General features: G+C 45.3%; 1 protein-coding gene across 1 annotated transcript in view; it reads left to right on the top strand.

Moving 5' to 3' along the window:
• MYO9A (myosin IXA) overlaps positions 1 to 18388 on the top strand; it is a 188289-nt gene that overhangs the window by 16424 nt on the left and 153477 nt on the right. The window lies entirely within an intron of this gene.

Below are 18388 nucleotides of genomic sequence, written 5' to 3'. Positions count from 1 at the left end.
GGAGAGGACAGAGAGGTAAATTCCTTTGGGAATTTACCCAAATCTCTGTATCAGTTGCTTTGTAGGCCTCTCAACCTAACTGGATTGCTGGTGGTTGGTGTGGTGGTCCTCCACTGGACTCCTTTTAAGGGAGTCAACCCTTTCTAATCCAAAGTCAGAGTCCCTCCGTGGACGTGTTCAGCCAGAGTTTTGCCCGGTTGCCTGTACTGCTGGTACAGGAAGTGTAAAAACTACTTGGCATCTCTAGGAATGTTGTTAGTTGACTGGCTCCATGGTAAACCCACCTCAGTTCTGGCTTTCCTCATTTCCAGTTGCAGAAAGCAATGTCCAGATGATCCCAGGGAGGGACTGTAGTGGAGGACATCACTCCTCTGTAGGAAGGTGCTGTCTCCCTCGGTTGAGTTGGCTTCGTGCAGTGTTGCTCATCTGCTTCAGTGAAAAACCAGCTGGTTTACCTTTCCCTAGTGGAGGGGGGTCTAGTGGATCAGGTCCAACCTGATCTAGCGTAGGGTGTCCCTGCCTGTGGCAGGTGAGGCACAACTAGATGATCTTTAAGGTCACTTCCAACCCAAACCATTCTATGGTGACTGGTGGTCTTTAACTCCCCCCAAAACCAAAACCTGGTAAAGTAGTATGGGTCAGCCTCAAAGGAGACGTCATGCATTGCATGCTCATATGGACAGCTGTGGCAAGGAGCTGCTGGGATCCAGATTATTTCATTATAAATCCAAATGAGAAGCATGTTTTCCATGGCTGCTTGTTGAAGACGCCCTTTTGATATATGTTCTTGCATCAGAGATGAAAACCAGCACAGCTAGATGATGAGGTTCAGGGGGAGAGGAGCCAAACAGATGCACTTCAGAAAATGAACCTTCAATCTTGGGTTTACTTAGCTCATTTCCTAGTGTCACTGCACTACCCGGGTGATGGATGTGCTTTACTTGTGTGATCCTACACTGAATATATTTCTAAACATTTCTTTCGTGCTTCCTTCTGTTGCTCGCATCCCATTGCCAAGTTAATAGGTTTAAGGCAGTTTCATTTCCATACCATATGTTCTTTCATGCATTGTGGTGGATAATTATGCTGATGTATTTTACTTTACCATATGATGCCAATATGTAGTCTGTTTTCCAGGTAGCAGAGGTGGCCTACGTGTTCTCAGAGAAGCTCTGAGATGACTTCTGTTTCCTGGAAGTGCCATCTCCTGCTGTCTTTTAGAGGAGCCAGGAAGGATGACGCCATGGATGTGAGGACAGGGAGCTCTGCAGTCACCCTGGAAGTATTAGACTTATTTAACCCTTGAGCCTGCTAGTGGGAAGTTTCCTTGAAGAGCAGCTTCCAAGCTGTTCTTTTGATAACATTAATTATTGGGAAGGACCAGAGTTCATGCAGTAGCTGTAAGTACTGCAGGGAATTTAAAGGATTGAAGCAAAGCAGGATCTTTCCTGCTTAAATCACCATAGCTAACTGTAAATGTAAATGATAAATCTGAGGACATACTCAGAGAAAGCACTTTCCAATCTGTCTTGGGAAGGATATGATTCCCCCTCATTTAACAAATGATGATGGGTGCCTGAAGAACAAACTCAGCTGCAACTGAGAACTGCTGCTGAGGCTTCACTGTTGCCTGAATCACTAGAGCAATGTACTGAAGTCAGCAAATGCAGCAGCATCTGAGTGGTACCATGTTGAAACTGTCTTTCTTTAAACAAAAGCTGTAGTTGGTTCATGTTAGAGGTGAGCAAGTTGTCCTTAAGCTAAAGATGTGACTGAAGTTTGGAGGAAAAAGTATGTGGTTGGGTTATTGGGTGACTTAGGCTGGGCAGTGTCCTCTTCCTTGTGCAGACGTCCTTCAGGTTTGGGTTTTTTTAGTTAACATTGATGGAGCCTGATAGAATTCCAACCACAATGCCAGTGTGGTCTTGTTTGGGTTTCGTATTGCTTAGAGAAGTTGGTATTTGCTCAGTTAGGTTTTCACTTGTTGAACTAGTGCAGAGAGAATGTTCATTTTCCCAAAATGGGTTTATTTTTTGCCACTTTTGTAGAAATTAATGTCCTTTAATGCGAATTATGAATTTATGGTCTTAGTAGAGAAGTCTCAATGCTGTGAAAATAGAGCCGCTAAGAGTCGGTGTCAGAAAATACATTGAAACAAAAAGCAATTAGAAGGAAGTTGGTGTGTAATCGCTTGGAGCCACTTCACAGTAAGGGATTTGATGGAATAGTTTATGTTATTAAAGCTGAAACCTCTACCCAGTCAATTTTGGGACTGTGGCTGGGATTTAAGGAATACAGGGATAAAGGTGATAAAGGAGATATCCAAGGAGGGATGTGAATGGGTTAAATGATAAAATCAGGGGAGTTCATTATAAACCACAAGGAACATAGGAAACCCATGAAGGTCAAGTGTAAAATTGATGAGGACATCAAAATACAACAGATAGCTTCCAGTGTGTCTTGTCAGACCCCAAAGAGCTTAATAAACATTGATGCCCTTAAATATTTGGGGAAACTTTAGATGGTTTTGTGCCTGCAGCCAAGGCAGAGATAAGTGTAATCATCCTAAAGTGGTTAAATTGCTTTTTTCTGTAGAAAGTGATTTTTGGGCTGAGGATGGAAAAATGGGAGAAGACAGGAAACAAGTTTTCTATCCTGAAAACTCATATGAATATCTGGTTTCTGATCCAAACTGTGGTCTGTGATTCCCATTCATGCAGTATAGGCAGACTTGGTATACCAGGGACAGCAGTTTATAGGGAGGGATATGAGGATGGAGCTGTTCTGAACAAAAAGAACTTTCCGTACCATCTTACCTTTCAACAAAAATACAGACAGTAGATATCAATGATGGTAAAGAAAGATCTGTTTCGTTCCTCTCTGAACACCTTGATTAGCAAGAACCTGACATTCATCCAATCAGCTGAGACAACTCCTTCAAACCTTTCTGTGCGAGATCAATATGGAATGATAGAATGGTTTGGGTTGGAAAGAACCTTAAGCTCATCCAGTTCCAACCCCTGCCACAGGCAGGGACAGCTTCCACTAGAGCAGCTTGCTCCAAGCCCCTGTGTCCAACCTGGCCTTGAACACTGCCAGGGATGGGGCAGCCACAGCTTCTCTGGGCACCCTGTGCCAGCGCCTCAGCACCCTCACAGGGAAGAGCTTCTGCCTTAGATCCAACCTGAACTTCCCCTGTTTCAGTCCGAGTCCCTCTCCAGCAACCTTGTACCCCCCTTTAGATGCTGGAAGCTGCTCTGAGGTCTCCACCCAGCTTCTCTTCTCCAGGCTGAGCAGCCCCAATGTTCTCAGCCTGTCTTCATACAGGAGGTGCTCCAGCCCCTGAGCTTCCTTGTGTCCTCCTCTGGACTTGCTCCAACAGCTCCATGTCCTTCTTATGCTGGGGACACCAGAACTGCACACACTGCTCCAAGTGGGGTCTCACAAGAGCAGAGGGGCAGGATCACTTCCCTGACCTGCTGCTCAGCCCAGCACACGGGTGGCTCAGGACACGGATGTGTCCCATGATTTCCTTTTTAGTGCCTTTTTAATTTTCCCATAGTGTTTCATGGAAATCTGCAGGAGTCCCATGGCCACACCTCCTCCCCACGGTGCTCCTGCTGGCAGCTCACCTTGGGAGCTCTCAGTGTGTCATACAAGCTCCGTGTCTTTGTGTGCCTGATGAGAGCTGAGAGGGAGCATCTGCTGCGGGATGGAGCTGTTGTTGCTGCAGGGCCATGGTAGAGAGTGGGGCTCGTTGTATGTTATGGCCCCGGGCAGCTGCCTGTTCTGTCCTAATGCTTCTAATTCTGCTGGTGAAATGGAGTGCAAATAATTGCAAAACCCAATAGGTTAAATCTTCTGATTTTTGCAATTATTTTATTGCTGATCCCCGCTTTATTTCCCGCCCTCCCCCCTCCCACAATGACCTTGCTTTGCCTCCAGCAAGAGAATGGAGCTCATTTTGTTGACTTGTCTTTTTAAATACTCGTTATTGGATTTACCTGACCTCTTTTTCCTGATGTGGGGAGTTGTGCTGGCCTTGCGCCAGTGGAATAACTCATTGCAGTCTGAAAGCCTTGGGTTAAAATGCTTTACTTCCCCCTCACCTAACTCCTGCTGGAAATAAAATGATTCTCCTGAAGCTTAGGGCTGTGCTGATTTACCTGGGAGGATAAGCAGTTGGAGATAAATCCTGTGAGTATGAGAAAGATAGGCAAGATGCATGCACAAGGCTGAGAATATTTCAGCTGAAATATTTGCAATGTTGCTGAATCTGAATAAAACTGTAATAACTTGAGAAAAGAAGTGGTGTTCTTTAGGCAGGGTCTTGGAAGGTGGTTTTGTATGGATTTAGGGAGAGGTCTGTGATCTTACACCATCTTTTAAAGTTGCAAAAAGCACAGTTTCTCTTTTATGATCCACGTTTGATTCTCATCAGTCAGATTCTAGTATCAGGGAAAATGCTGTGTATTTTCTAGGTGGTAATGTGCTTGTGGAAAGCCATTTAGATCTGGATGTGATGGAGTGCCATCTCGGTTGTCTTTCCTGTAAACAGAAGCTAGCAATGAAGCCAGCTGTGTTATCTGAGCCTGTTCACTATAACCGGTGTTGCATTTCAGATAACACATGGCTGACCTCAGCTCTGTCCTGTCCCCTTCCAAGGGCAGGGACACAGGGCTGGTGCTGGGATTTGTCCTCAGTACAGCTCCAGCTGCGGGGCCACTCCAGGGAGTGAGGCTGGGGAGATGTACTGGGATGGAGAGATGCCTACTGGTCCTTGCTTGGGTTTGGGTGAGCTCGTGGTCTTAGGAAAGCCAGCTGTGTGCTCATGTTTCTCATGGCTACACACTAATGCCCAATACACCTGAGAGAATATTATGACTTGGGGCAACGTTTTGAAAACTGTGGTCTGCTTATGGAAATAGTTTATGAGGGTCAGAGCAAATGGAAAGTCCCCTACAGAAACAGGGGAATGTTGTGAGGACCTTGCTTGCTGTAGTGAGCTCTTCTCCTGGAACATTTGGAGATAGAAACCGAGGTCTAGAAGTGGTTTCAGGCTCATGGATGCTGTTTGGTTGCTCCCTAATTTAAGACTCAGAATAATTAGGGGAAAAAAAAAAAAAGCTTCAAGAAACTGAAGGAGCATGTTTAGAATCAGTTTTTCACTGCAGATTTGATAAATACAGAGTTGTCTTTTTGTGTTGCTGTTGGCATCTTTAAACAAGCAAAACCAGTATCTAAGCCATACTGCTAATACTCTTTACAAGGGAAAAGGCTTAAACTCCGTGTGTACTGCAGTTTCTGGAGGGATGTCTGCGTTCCAGCTCCTGTGTCAGGTGGAGCTGATGGTTTTCCATATGGAGATATGGAGATCACTATGTGTTTGGTGGGGAGAGGCCCCTCTGCTTCCCCTTGAACATGGAAGAGAAATATTGGGAGGGACAGATTGGCACATGGTGGGAAGCAACAAGGGAGAGGCCCTGATGACTTTCTCTGGGAATAACCCTGCAATTGAAGCTAATAGTCCCTGAAGAATAACTTTTAAATGTTCAGACCCCAAATATCCCAGGGGAGGCTTTAGATCTGTGGGAGATTTCAAAAAGGCCCTGAATATATAAGGTAGAAGAGAGCTTTATTTCAGCCTGTGTGGCACTCCATTCAGGTAAGTGGGAGTAGGTAGTGCTGCAGTAGGGGAAACAGTCCCCAGAGCTGCTTTGAGAGCTGCCTGTGGTTAAGTGCATGGGCAAATGTCAAGGAAGCAGTTTTGCTTCTGGCTTAAAAGAGTTCCTTTCTCCCTGAGATGTTTCTACGTGGGATGTGCAATAACTTCAAGATGTTTAATACTTGCTGCTGCAGGGTGTCATCTCATTTCTTAAAGCAGCTGAGGCTGTTTGGCCTCTGTCAGTGCAGACTGCCTGAGCCATGTGCTCAAGGACCATTGGTTTTCCATTTGTTAATCACAGAATCCCAGCCTGGTTTGGGTTGAAGGGACCTTAAAGCTCACCCAGCCCCAACCCCTGCCACAGACAGGGACCCCTTCCACTGGAGCAGCTTGCTCCAAGCCCCTGTGTCCAACCTGGCCTTGAACACTGCCAGGGATGGGGCAGCCACAGCTTCTCTGGGCACCCTGTGCCAGCGCCTCAGCACCCTCACAGGGAAGAGCTTCTGCCTTAGATCCAACCTGAACTTCCCCTGTTTCAGTGTGATCCCATCACCCCTTGTCCTATCGCTGCAGTCCCTGATGAAGAGTCCCTCTCCATTATCCTTGTAGCCCCTTCAGACACTGGAAGTTGCTCTGAGGTCTCCATGCAGTTTCTCTTCTCCAGGTTGAACAGCCCCAGTGTGCTCCTCCAAAAGAAGGTGCTCAGGCCTCCTCCGGACTTGCTCCAACCCCCTTCTTATTCAGGATGGGAAAGTCATCCTTCTAAAGACAGGGAAGTGCAAGACACTGAGCAGAAGAGAAAAAGCAACTGCATTGTGCTAGCTTGAGCTGAATATGCTCAGTTTTAACTTGTGCCCACTGAAGCACTGAAATCACTGTTAGTCTTGGGAATATTCCTATTTTTTGCTGCTTGATTTCCAAAGAAACCAGGTCTTCAACCTGAGATGAGATGGGTTTTTATCGGAGAATACACTGGGATTCAGACTGTTGCCTTGATCAGCTCAGTTCTGACCTTACTGGATTAATAGAATGATTTTAAACCAAAATAATTCCAGAATGTGCTTTTGAGTTTTATTTGCTCAACAGCTGCGTTCCCCTGCTGCCCTGTTTTGTGTTGAGCTCCAGCTTGGCTGGTTAAGGTAGAAGCTGTTACCCACGTGCAAGGATCATAGAATCATCTAATGCCAGGTTGGGAGTGACCTCAAGGATCATTTGGTTCAACCTTTCTAGGGCAAAGCATGACCTAGACTAGATGTCCCAGCACCCTTTCCAGCCCTATCTTAAAAGTGCCCGGTGCTGGGAATCCACCACTTCCCTGGGGAGATTATTCCAGTGGCTGGTTGTTCTCATGAGCCATTTTCCTCTTGTGTCCAGTTGGAATCTCCCAGGAGTAACTTGTGCCCATCACCCCTTGTCTTTTCCATGGGACTCCTTGTAAAAAGGGAATCTCAGTTTTCTTTGTAGCCACCCTTAAACACTGGAATGTGGTGATAAGGTCTCCCCTGAGCCTTCTCTTCTCCAGGCTGAACAAAACCAGCTCTGAGCCTTTCCTCACAGGGCTGCCCCGTCCTGTTGAGCTTGTGTCCACAGCTAAGTAGATCCCAGCCTGCGCCATGCTCCTGGATTGTGTTCTGCCAGGCACGAGACCTTCCACTTGTCCTTGTTGAACTCCATAATGTTAGCCCGTGCTTCCAGCCTGTCCAGGTGATCCTGCCAAAGTGGCCACTTCTACTCTTGGTTTGGTTTCACTGGCAAGCTTGGTCAGGGCATTCTTGATCCCATCTTCCGGATCTTTTATGAAGACATTGAACAGCGTTGGGCCCAGTATTGACCCCTGGGGACCCCACTGGTGACAGCCAGCTCCCCCCCCCACCTCACAGACCACATGTCTGGTCTGTAATGCTTCAACTTCTCTAGGAGGAGCCTGTGGGAAACTCTCTTTAAAGCCTTGGAGAAATCCAGGTAGATGATGTCCACTGCTCACCGCACATCACCCAAGCAGGTTACTGTGTTGTCAGAGGTGATCAGAATGAAGCTGTGGTCCGAGCTGCAGTGTTGGTTGTGCCCAAAGCTGGGAAGATTCAAATGAAATACAAAACCCACATACGTCTTTGTCCCCTGGTGTCATTTTAATCCTTGTCTATAGATTCTGCTTGTCCTGCTTCATGTTGGGTGGCTGTATGGAGTTACCTGCTTGGTGGGCTTGGAAATCAGGATTCTTCCTAATCTTTATTGGTGATGTAAAATTAGCAAAAGGCATATGAATCTCCCCAAAACCAGCTTTAAATCACCCAGAGGATATCAGAGGCATCCTAAATACATGTTCATCATGGCAGTGTGCTGTGTCACTGCATCTGCTGTAGATTCTTGGTTCTTATTTCATTTCCAAAGGTGAATTATGACTTCCCTAATGGATGCATCGATTCCCTGGTGCCAGTCTGTGGCCATCACTGAACTGCAGACTTCAGTCAGCAGATCTGCTCTGTCAAGACAAGCAATACTTGATACCCTGAATTTAGAAGAAGGGGACTATTTAGAATAACCTGAATTTAGGAGCAATGTTTAGCTCGACCAGGGCTGTAGCTCTCATTAAAAGGGCAGTCCATGCTTGGTCAAGCATTTGTCTTTCATACGTGTTGTGTTTGGATGCTTGCACTGATCTAGCACGGACCATCCATCCACAGCACGTTGGGAAAACAAGCACTGTGCACTCATTGGAGCTTCTCCTTTTCTGCTATTCTTTTAAATCAAGTGGTCTTTTCCAGGATATTCCAATGCTTGTTTGGACCGAGCACATAACAAGGGGGCTTTGGTGACAGGGCCTCCCTTCTTGCAGAGGATGGCAGCCTAACTAGTATCTCACATCCATTGTACACAGTGCAGCTGGATTTCCTCCTGGATGTTTGCTCCTGGGCAAGCAGTGGAGGTGGAAGCTTTCTCCTTGTTGCCATAATGTGCCTCTGTATATTAAAAGGATCTTTAACTCCCCAAATAATCTTGTCCCATAGTCATCCCTTTCTTGCATTCCCTATTAAAAAGGTCAGGAACGATGCCAGGATAGCATTCAGTTTCCTTAGTCCTTTGCATGAATTCACAGCTTCTTTCAGGGATCTCATGGGCAATTCAAGTAGCTGTTGGTGCAGCTATGGAATTCAGAAACAAGAGAAAAATTCTGGGGAAAAAAAGGAATATTTGCATAGGAAACTTTGCCCCTGTTTGGGAGGAGGGGACAAGAAGATGAGGTGCAGTACGGAGATTCGTGCTTGAAGTCCTGACTGTGCACACAGTGGTGGAATACATAATGTATATAAAGGTATATGATGTAGGTGGTATTTCAAACAAGCTGTCCCTTCAGTTTTATAGTATCAGTATTGTTTAGTGAACTATCAGCCTTGAAATATTTTGCCATGCATTATTAAACACTTGGATAGATCCCCTTTTTTCCTTCCTTTTTCAATGATAATGTTTTCAAAGCGCTCCAAAGCTGGTGTTTTCGGGCGCTGACAAGAACTATTTTTAGTGAAGCTGTCATCTGTTATTCAAGATATTTTTCAGTACTTCTTGGCTTGGAAGAAGACTTTTGTTTTTGGTTTCATGTCTTGCTGCATTCAGAACAGTCTTGTTCAAGTTTAAAAGCCACCCTTGTGTTGTGGCACTTACCTGACAGCTTCGTTTTGAGATGGAATAGATTGTTTTGTGGTTAGCTTAGCTCAACATCCTATTTGTGCCCTTGCTTGTAAATGATCTTAATCTGTGGGATGAATATTTTTTATAAATATGCCTTTTAGAGGAAAAAGACTGATTTTTTTATTTTTTTCATAACCTAGTTGTTGGAACTCGTGTTTGAAATATGAATCACCCTGTTTGGGTGGTTTTGTTTGGAGTTTTGGGGGTTTTTTTGCTTTGTAAGGTAACCAAGCAGATCTGGCAGTACAGTTTCAGTATTAGTTTGCCTTTGATCCTTAGTTGCACATCACTTAATGCTTAAAATCTCTTCTTTATGCCAGCTGGGCTATATAGAGAGCATACAGGTTGCTACCAGTCTGTGGATAATGAGATCGGGTAACTGGCACCTGCAGGGACTGGGGGGCAGGAAGGTGCTTTCATGTTGGTGTAGAATTTACTTGTATGATTTAGCTATACAGGACAAAGTTCTAAAACATATATATATATGTATGTATAGGTGAAGTGTTGCACTAAGCTGTTCTGGATGCTGAACTTCAAGAGGAGATGGGTAACATGTGGCATCATCTGTTCCTTAACCATGGACCTGAACGTAGTCAGGAGCAGCTGCCACTTTCCTGACAAGGCTGCTGTCGTTGCTGCTGGAGGCTGACTTTCATTTGTTGCAGCAAAGCTGATGCTCTGTGGGGAAATGATTTCATCTGCAGATGGAAACGGGAAGGAGGTGGAAGCAGAAGCGGTGGAGGGAGGACAGGGCTCACGTGTGTTCTGCAGTCAGCTGAGGGGCCTCAACTGACAACAAGAACAAGGATGCGCTTGTGTGGAAGCCTGGGGGGGATTTGTGGTTAGGAATAAGAGTTATAGCTGAAGAAACCCCGGCTGGCAGATGCCAGCAGCTGCAGGGGGAGGTGCACGTGGTACTGGAAGAATATGGACTACCAAAAAGAGCTTTATTCCTATGCAGATGCTGAAGAGAAGATGAATCGTGGTGTCACTTAAAGAACATGGGCACAGAGGAGAACTGGGGAGTTGGCTGTTTAAACTCTCCTTCATTAAAAGCTATGCTTCACCTAAAATGTTACAAAATGGGATTTGGCTCCTGACCTGCTTTGTATCTTTCATTTTAATCCTGAGGAGTATATATCCTATCAGTAGGAAGGTGGGAAACATGTTTTTGGCATCAGGGAAAACTCAGGTCTTGTGTTGCTGGCTCACTAGGAACAGGCAGGTAATAATTTTTGTGAAATGCAATAATATTGCATTTGGAACAGTGGAAAATTTAATTTGAAGCAGAGCGTTTGCCAAAAAGAGTTTTCTGTGAGAAGGTTTTTACATCATCCCTTTCTTGTTATTGGTGCTGCCCATAATCCTCCAGAAAATTAGGAAAATACCATTAGTAACAGCATTATTGTATCTTCCCCAGCACTAGGATGCTTAAATGTGACTTTGTGCCTAAACTGTATTAACTGCTTCCAGACAACTGCAGTGCTTTTAAGACTGCAGGAAAACATCTGAAATTATCGAGGTGTTATTTGAGCCAGTATTCAAAAGTAAGGTTATTCAGTTATGGACATTCAGTTATGTATGTTGTCCCTAATGTTTACTTTTAAGGGAAATCCAGCACAGGAATTGTCACTTCCAAAGTGGCTTCATGTTTATTTTGCTGCATGTGGGGGCTCCAGCAATTCTGAGAAGTGTTGGGTTGTCTTGGCTCATGCTGGAAGTGGATTGGAGCAGGGATGTCCCTGCTGAGCAGTGTGTCTCTTTGAGTCAAAAAGATCCTTTCAAAAGGATCAGTACACTGATGCACCAATATATATTGATAGATATCAGTATATATCAATTGATCAGTGTATCGATATATATTGATATGTGTAAATGGATATACTGATAGCTATCAATATATATCCATATAACAATATTTAATATACATTATGGTGAAACTGCCATGTGAGAAATTACTTCTTAATTATAACATATACAAATGTAAATTGTTTTTAATAAGTTGCATTTATTTCCCTTATCTTCATGAGCCCCCATCACAGGAGGGATGTGCACCCATTAGGTTGAGTCCAGAGGCCATGGAGATGCTGCGAGGGCTGGAGCAGCTCTGCTCTGGAGCCAGACTGAGAGAGCTGGGCTGGGGCAGCCTGGAGAAGAGAAGGCTCCTGAAGGGGAGACCTTAGAGCAGCTCCAGTGCCTAAAGGGGCTGCAGGAAACCTGGAGAGGGGCTTGGGACAAGGGCCTGTAGGGACAGGCCAAGGGGAATGGCTTGAACCTGCCCGAGGGGAGACTGAGCTGAGCTCTTAGGCAGAAGCTCTTCCCTGTGAGGGTGCTGAGGCGCTGGCACAGGGTGCCCAGAGAAGCTGTGGCTGCCCCATCCCTGGCAGTGCTCAAGGCCAGGTTGGACACAGGGGCTTGGAGCAAGCTGCTCCAGTGGAAGGGGTTCCTGCCCGTGGCAGAGGTTGGAGCTTGATGAGCTTTAAGCTCCCTTCCACCCAAAGCAGTCTGGGATCTTACAAACTTTTCTACTGCAGCAGTACGGTGGCATTCAGGTGCCAGTGCAGTGTGTTTGTGTAATATCAGCTCTGGAGAGAATCTTTTTTAGCCCAATTGTTATTTCAGGTGTGATGTTTGCTGCAACTCGAAGTGGTACTGAAGAGCTGCGCTGCTACCTTTCCGGCACAGCAGTGGTCACATTGATCCTCTACCAATGCCTACAGGCTGGATAAGAAGGGGAAGGATACATTCATCTCCCCAGGTTTTGTTCTCTGAAGCTCTTGAGCTTGTATGGGATAGAAGCATCTTCTCCTTCACACTGGTGGAATTCTTGGGCTCCAAGAAAGGTATTTTGTGCATCCATTCTGAGGCTGGCAAGATGCTCCTCAGTGTGAACCTCTGTAGTTCTTGGCAGAATTCCTCTGCTCTAACACTTCATATGCTTCATTTTTAACAGGTTCAGGAGGATTTTTATGGTACACACTGTTCTTTTTTCAGGCTGTATACGTGAAATTTTTGGTTGCAAACAAAAATATAAATAGCTGGACACGTGCTTTGTGAGATAGTAAAATCTTGTGTCCATTTATGGTTTATGCTGCTGTCTCCCTGCTGTAGCTGCCTCTTCTCTGAGCTCGTAGGAATGTGTTATCTGACCTTGATCTATGCTTTTGGGATATCAGCTTGTTTCCACTTGGGTTTTCAGAGCCTGAACTGCTCTATGGACGCCTGTAGGGAGCAAATCCAACCAGCAAATGTGGAAAATGGGACATTTTGGCTGCTCACGTGAACAGGATTTCAGTACTGGGAAGGGATGATCTGTCAGACAACAATGGTTAGGCCATGTTTGTAAATGACAAATTCATCTTTGTGTTTGAAACAGGGCTGTCATGCCTCTGGCCAGTGACTACTTAACTGGTCATTAGAAGAGGCAAAACAACCTGCAACAGTGATTCATCCTGCTGGAAATCTCCAAACTTGGCCTTAGTTCCTGCCTTCCTGTTGGTCAGTCTGGATATAGCTGTCCTTTGCCCCATGGGGGATATGGGAGCAGCAGGTGTAAGTTAGACTGTGCCACCTTTTCCTTCGCAATCACCTTTGAGTTTTTCAGCTTTATTTTTCTATATTATTACTTTGTGCTTGGTGGCACAAGAAAGCCAAGGGAGCAGCTGGAGGACATGGGCTTCATTGCTGATGCTCATTTGTCAGAGCAAAGTTTCTCATGATGCTGGGACAGAGAACGAATGAACTTCCAGACATTGTCTGTTCAGTGAGTACAATGAAACAGGCTGATTATTTTAGTACTTTAACACCACCCTTTATGTGTGGGGACGCTGCTTTCAGGAGGACAGCAGTGCTTCCAGAAGGCAAGATGCAGTGACTCAACCCGGGAGTACAAGAAAGAGGAACAGTCAAGTCAAGGGCACGGTTTTGTTTGTGCCATTGTTTTGGGTCTCCCAGCATCACGCAGAAATGCTGTGACAGAAGCAAAGGGGGAAATCACTTCTCCCATTCAGTTCCCTCAGTCACAGCCCTCACCCAGGCTCCCTGTAGTCCCTTTTAGTTTTATTTTAAGAGAACCTTTTTCCCCAGAGGTGCTCATGCATTGGAACAGGCTGCCCAGGGCAGGGCTGCAGTCACCATCCCTGCAAGTGTTCACACAGCGTGGAGACGAGGCCTCAGTGCCATGGGTTGGTGGTGGCCTTGGCAGTGCTGGGGAATGGTTGGACTGGGTGAGCTTAAAGGGCTTTTCCAACCTGGCTGATTCTGTGATTTCCTTTTTTCGCCTTCAGTCCCATCTCCAGCCAGCGGGGCAGGAGTCCCACAGACAAGAGCTTCATTCACTGTGATGAATTCCTTGAACACTGATTCATCCCCTGCACAGAAGGTGCTTTGACCTTAAGGGGAAGAGTGAGTGATCGTGTTGTTATTCATATCCGAATTCAGTTCCTTGTTTGTCAGAACCGTTTGCAGTGACCTCAAGGAGTAATTCATTTTGCAACAGCTTTTCCTGTATTTTTTTGGTTTTAGCTGGGTTTTTCTATTCTTCCCCCTTTCATTTTGTCTCAGCTGCAAGTTGAAGCTGACAGATTTCCATATGAGGTCCATCAGCGAGAGAGTGGTGAACAGGCAGCACCATTCTCACCCATCTCCAGCTGCCAGGAGAGGAGCCATTGAGTGGTTGTTGGACCAAGTCATGTCAATATTAAAACCTTGAGACTTGGGGTAGTTCCAGGCTCAGGAAGGGATTGTCATCTATTGAAGTGCTTTATGTATCCATGGGCCCCTTAAATAGCAAGAGAAATATCTCTTGTTTGGTAAGGATGGGTAAACAGGAGAAGCTGGTGAGCTTAGGAACAACTTGGAAAACGCTTGCAACCTGTTTTAGGTTACACGTAGTGTGGGCAACTTTGCATCTTTGGGGATGATTTACATGGTTTGAGCTATGTATTCACAGCTGCTTCTTTTATGTTCTGGGAATCCTGCTTGGAGGCTGAGTGGATATCTCTGGCTGTACTGTCATGGCAGCGTGGGATCATCCCACCAGAGGCATGGTGGGTAGCAGTGGCCAAGCAGTTTCTCTTTTTATTATGGCTCTTGACAATAACAGCCAAAAACCACTTTACAGATCTGTCTTGGACGGGGGGCATTGAGAAGGTTTATCTACAAAATCATTTGGGTTTGCAGCAGCTGAAGGGATGCAGATTTTTAGGTTCTACATTTGCTTTGAACTCTGAGCATGATAAAGTGGATTTAACAAGCAGAATTATGGATTACAGAACTGGGACTTGATGGCAAATTTTAGGGGGAGAGGAAAGAAACCACCAAACCGTGTTTGTTCTCGATGTTGCAGGAGGTGATGGGTGGTTTGGTGCCTACAAGGGTTGTGTTTTGGTTGTGTGCAGCACCCATTGTGCCAGGTCCAGCTGGGACTTCTGTTGCTGCTGAGCATCTGTGAATGTCTCAGCTCCTGTTTTTGGTATCTGTAATTTAGGTCATTTCACTGCATCGCTTCACTCCAAATAAGCTACTCTGAAATTTATCCAAGCGATCTTTTTTCTGTATGTGGACAGTCTTGGAGTGCTGACAGTTTCTTTTGCCCATCCAAGCTTATCGTCTCTTTTGAAGAAGATGGTTTGAGTTGTGGTTACAAATATAGTTGAAGGTGTCCCTGCTCTTTGCAGGAGGGTTGGGCCAGTGATGGTTGGACTTGATGATCTTAAAGGTCTTTTGAGATGGATCAACACGGATGATGAAGAGAAAATAATGATGTTTTGCTCCCATCAGCAAACAGCAGGAAGAGAAAAATCTGGTGAGAAGATGATAAAAAGGATGGAGTTAAGCATTATATCTGAAGGGAGCCTTCACGGATGCTGGAGAGGGACTCTGCGTAAGGGACTGTAGTGATAGGACAAGGGTTGATGGGTTCAAACTGAAACAGGGTAAATTCAGCTTAAATCTAAGGCAGAAGCTCTTCCCTGTGAGGGTGCTGAGGCGCTGGCACAGGGTGCCCAGAGAAGCTGTGGCTGCCCCATCCCTGGCAGTGCTCAAGGCCAGGTTGGACACAGGGGCTTGGAGCAAGCTGCTCCAGTGGAAGGGGTCCCCGCCCATGGCAGGGGTTGGAACTGGATGGTCTTAAGGTCCCTTCCAACCCAAACCATTCTGTGACTCTATGATTATATAAATGATCATATGGACTGACAAGTAAAACTGCAGTGACCACTGAGACATTGAGCACCTACATGAGCTTTTCTAGCAGTTCTCACAGCCACAGCTGTCACAGATGTGTCAGTAGCATCAGTTTTGATGGTGCAGTGGTGTTATTTCAGATGCCAACAGCATGAGGCTGTTTGCTGCTGCAGGAGAGAAATTTGGAGAGCCCTTGTGCCACTGTGTTCGGGTTAGGCAGTGAAGTGTGTTTGAATTGGGCTATTCTTTTATCAGAGTTTTTAGGTTTATCTCTTTGAGGAATTCTTGCCCACGTGGTATGTGATGTGACGTACCTGTGGATGGAGAAATCCAGGTTCTCTTGAGCAACCGAGCCTGTTACAACTGCCTGAGGACTGGCAACAGGGAGAAGGTTTTGCTATTTTGGCAGGCCCTCATCTGGGTTATGGGATGTTATAATAAAACCAAATGAACTTTGCTTCCAGAATTGCCCCTTTAACAGCCTCCACACTGACACTCATCTTTAGTTCTTCCAAATCACCCGATATTTGGCAAACTCTGTCGATGACTTCAGGCTTTGGCTGTCACAGATTATTTATGATGGGGACTGATGCTTCCAGTGGATGATTTATTTTGGACTTTTGCCACGTGTTGCTTGTGCTGTCCCTGGAAAGGGAAATACTGAGGTGGAGCTTTCTGAATGGAAAAATAAGAAATGACATGACCTGACCTTTCCGTTCGTTACCTTTGCACAGGTAACTGGGACATCCTCCTTTGTCTGATATCCCACCAGAATAAGCCTTACTAAAAACCAGCTCCCATTTCAAGAGCACTTACTGTGTGTGGTGATATGTATGTTTAACTTGAAAAAGCACGTTTGTTTATGTATATTAAACTGTGGCCAACTAGTAAAAGATAGCATACAATGTAAAAATAAGCCATTCTGTACCAGTTTAGTGTATACACAAAGCCCAGTTGACTGTTGTAGTTTCAGTAGCTTTTCTTGCTGTTAACTTGAATTATTAGTTGGATTCTTAGAATGGCCTCTTATCTCCTTGGAGCCATGAATCTGTTTGGTTATGCAGAAGGATACAAGGCTTGGTTTGTAATCTCAGGTTTGTTTGGAGATGGTGCTTTTTGTGTTACAAGTAAAACTATGATAGTAAAATGGAGCCACATCAGTGTGCAGGGTCAATGTGAGTAACAGTCTTCATCTGAACACAGAAAATGAAAAGGATCTAGAAACTATTAAGCTGTAAGTATCGTGTCTTAAAATGTCATCGGTTCTTCCTTTCACAGGCATGCATAGCCTGTGAATTTTGGCCAGAGTTTGCAATTATGTCTGACCTCTGAGGTCTTTCCATCTCCCCTGGGATCAGCATCCCAGTACTGCTGCCTTCAGCCTTGCCAAAGCCGGTACAGTACGTGAGTGAGGTGGCTGGTGGTAAAGCCAGGTCCTTTTATAACCTGCCACTTACGTGGGCACAGCATCAGGAAGACAGTAGCTTTTCTTTCCATCAGACTATATAAATGACTTCAATGTAGCATCATTTTTAGATGTTCTCATTTAAATGTAACCCCAGAGCAACCCAAAGTGCCTTTAATTAAAATAGTATTAGCTATTTGGCAACCCACAAATACTTCTTGTTTTTTCTTGTTCCTTTTTAATTTTTTTGTGTCCAAACACACAAATACTGTTAAATTAAAAAGTCCTATAAAAGCCAGTGTAACAGCCTGCTTGCACAGTTGTCGTCGGGAGAGCCTTTCTCCCTCCCATATGGTAGTGACCTCATAACACCCGTTTCAGTGCAGTATTCTCTCCATACACTGCCTGTTTGATGCTGAGCAGAGCCAGGCTCATGTGCGCCAGCCTTGGGAGACCACAAGCAATTATCTTCATTAACGTTTCTTTGACCTAACAGAATACTCCGGCCGTGGTTAGTGTTATTAAAAGCAAAGCCTGTGGCACATCTCCTGTGATTTATAGGGCACAAATTAACACCTCTTTGCTTTCTGACCTCGCCACATCTCTTAGTCATTAAGTGGAAGCTTCTGGCGTTTGAGTGGTTTTGGAGGCAGGGAGGACTTGGCCATTCTGTGATTGCACAGTTACTGGGGCTTATAGCCTCTCCATGGGGCTCATGCCTGGCTCACAGTTCTGGATTCAAGTTGTTTGGATGCAGAAGACAGAGATGTTTGTTATTGCAGTGAGTCCCTGCTGTAGAGAAGCGAGGAAAGCTTTTGGGTAGGTGTGGTGGAGCGGCCTGATGCTTTAGAGAGGATTTATTGAGCTTGCATGCGTTTAACAAGAGGGAGGGGGTAGAAGGGAAGGTTGGTTTGCTCAAGGTTACCAACTTAAAGTCCTGTTTGCAGTTCTCACGTGAGTCAGCAAGGCTTTGATACACTCTGATAACTTGAATAAAAATAGCCAGCCCTCTTGTTGTAAGCTTTGAAGTAAAATCTTGATGAGGACTTATCTGGCTTAAGTGTGGTAGGTTCCCCCCACCCTCTCCCTCCCCTCCTTCTGGAAGAAAAGCTGATGCTGGAGTCAGACAGACAAAGCAAGCCCAACCCAGCACTTAACTGACATCATCCCTGTTGCATCTGTGCCTATAGTAAAGCTATAGGAAAGCAGTTGGAGCGCTTCCCAGTATATAATATATGTGCTGCTACCAAGCCATGTGCTGTGAATCCCTGCCAGATATATTTCACTGTGACACATGGATTTCTTTGCTTCGAATAGCGCGTGGCTGGGGATAATGCACTTTATGAAATCCCAGAGTGAGCAACAATGCAACACGAAACAATGGTTTTCATTTGAGGACCTGAGAAATCTTACAGCAAATGAAACTAATCTCCAAATCCTTGCGTGGC

Source organism: Neopsephotus bourkii, unplaced genomic scaffold (genome assembly GCF_033783945.1).
Source record: "Neopsephotus bourkii isolate Nb327-2 ecotype Australia unplaced genomic scaffold, CSIRO-AGI_Nbou_v1 NB_463, whole genome shotgun sequence".
NCBI lineage: Eukaryota > Metazoa > Chordata > Aves > Psittaciformes > Psittacidae > Neopsephotus > Neopsephotus bourkii.
The sequence above is the reverse complement of the archived record's forward strand: the minus strand, read 5'-3'. Positions and strand labels throughout refer to the sequence as shown.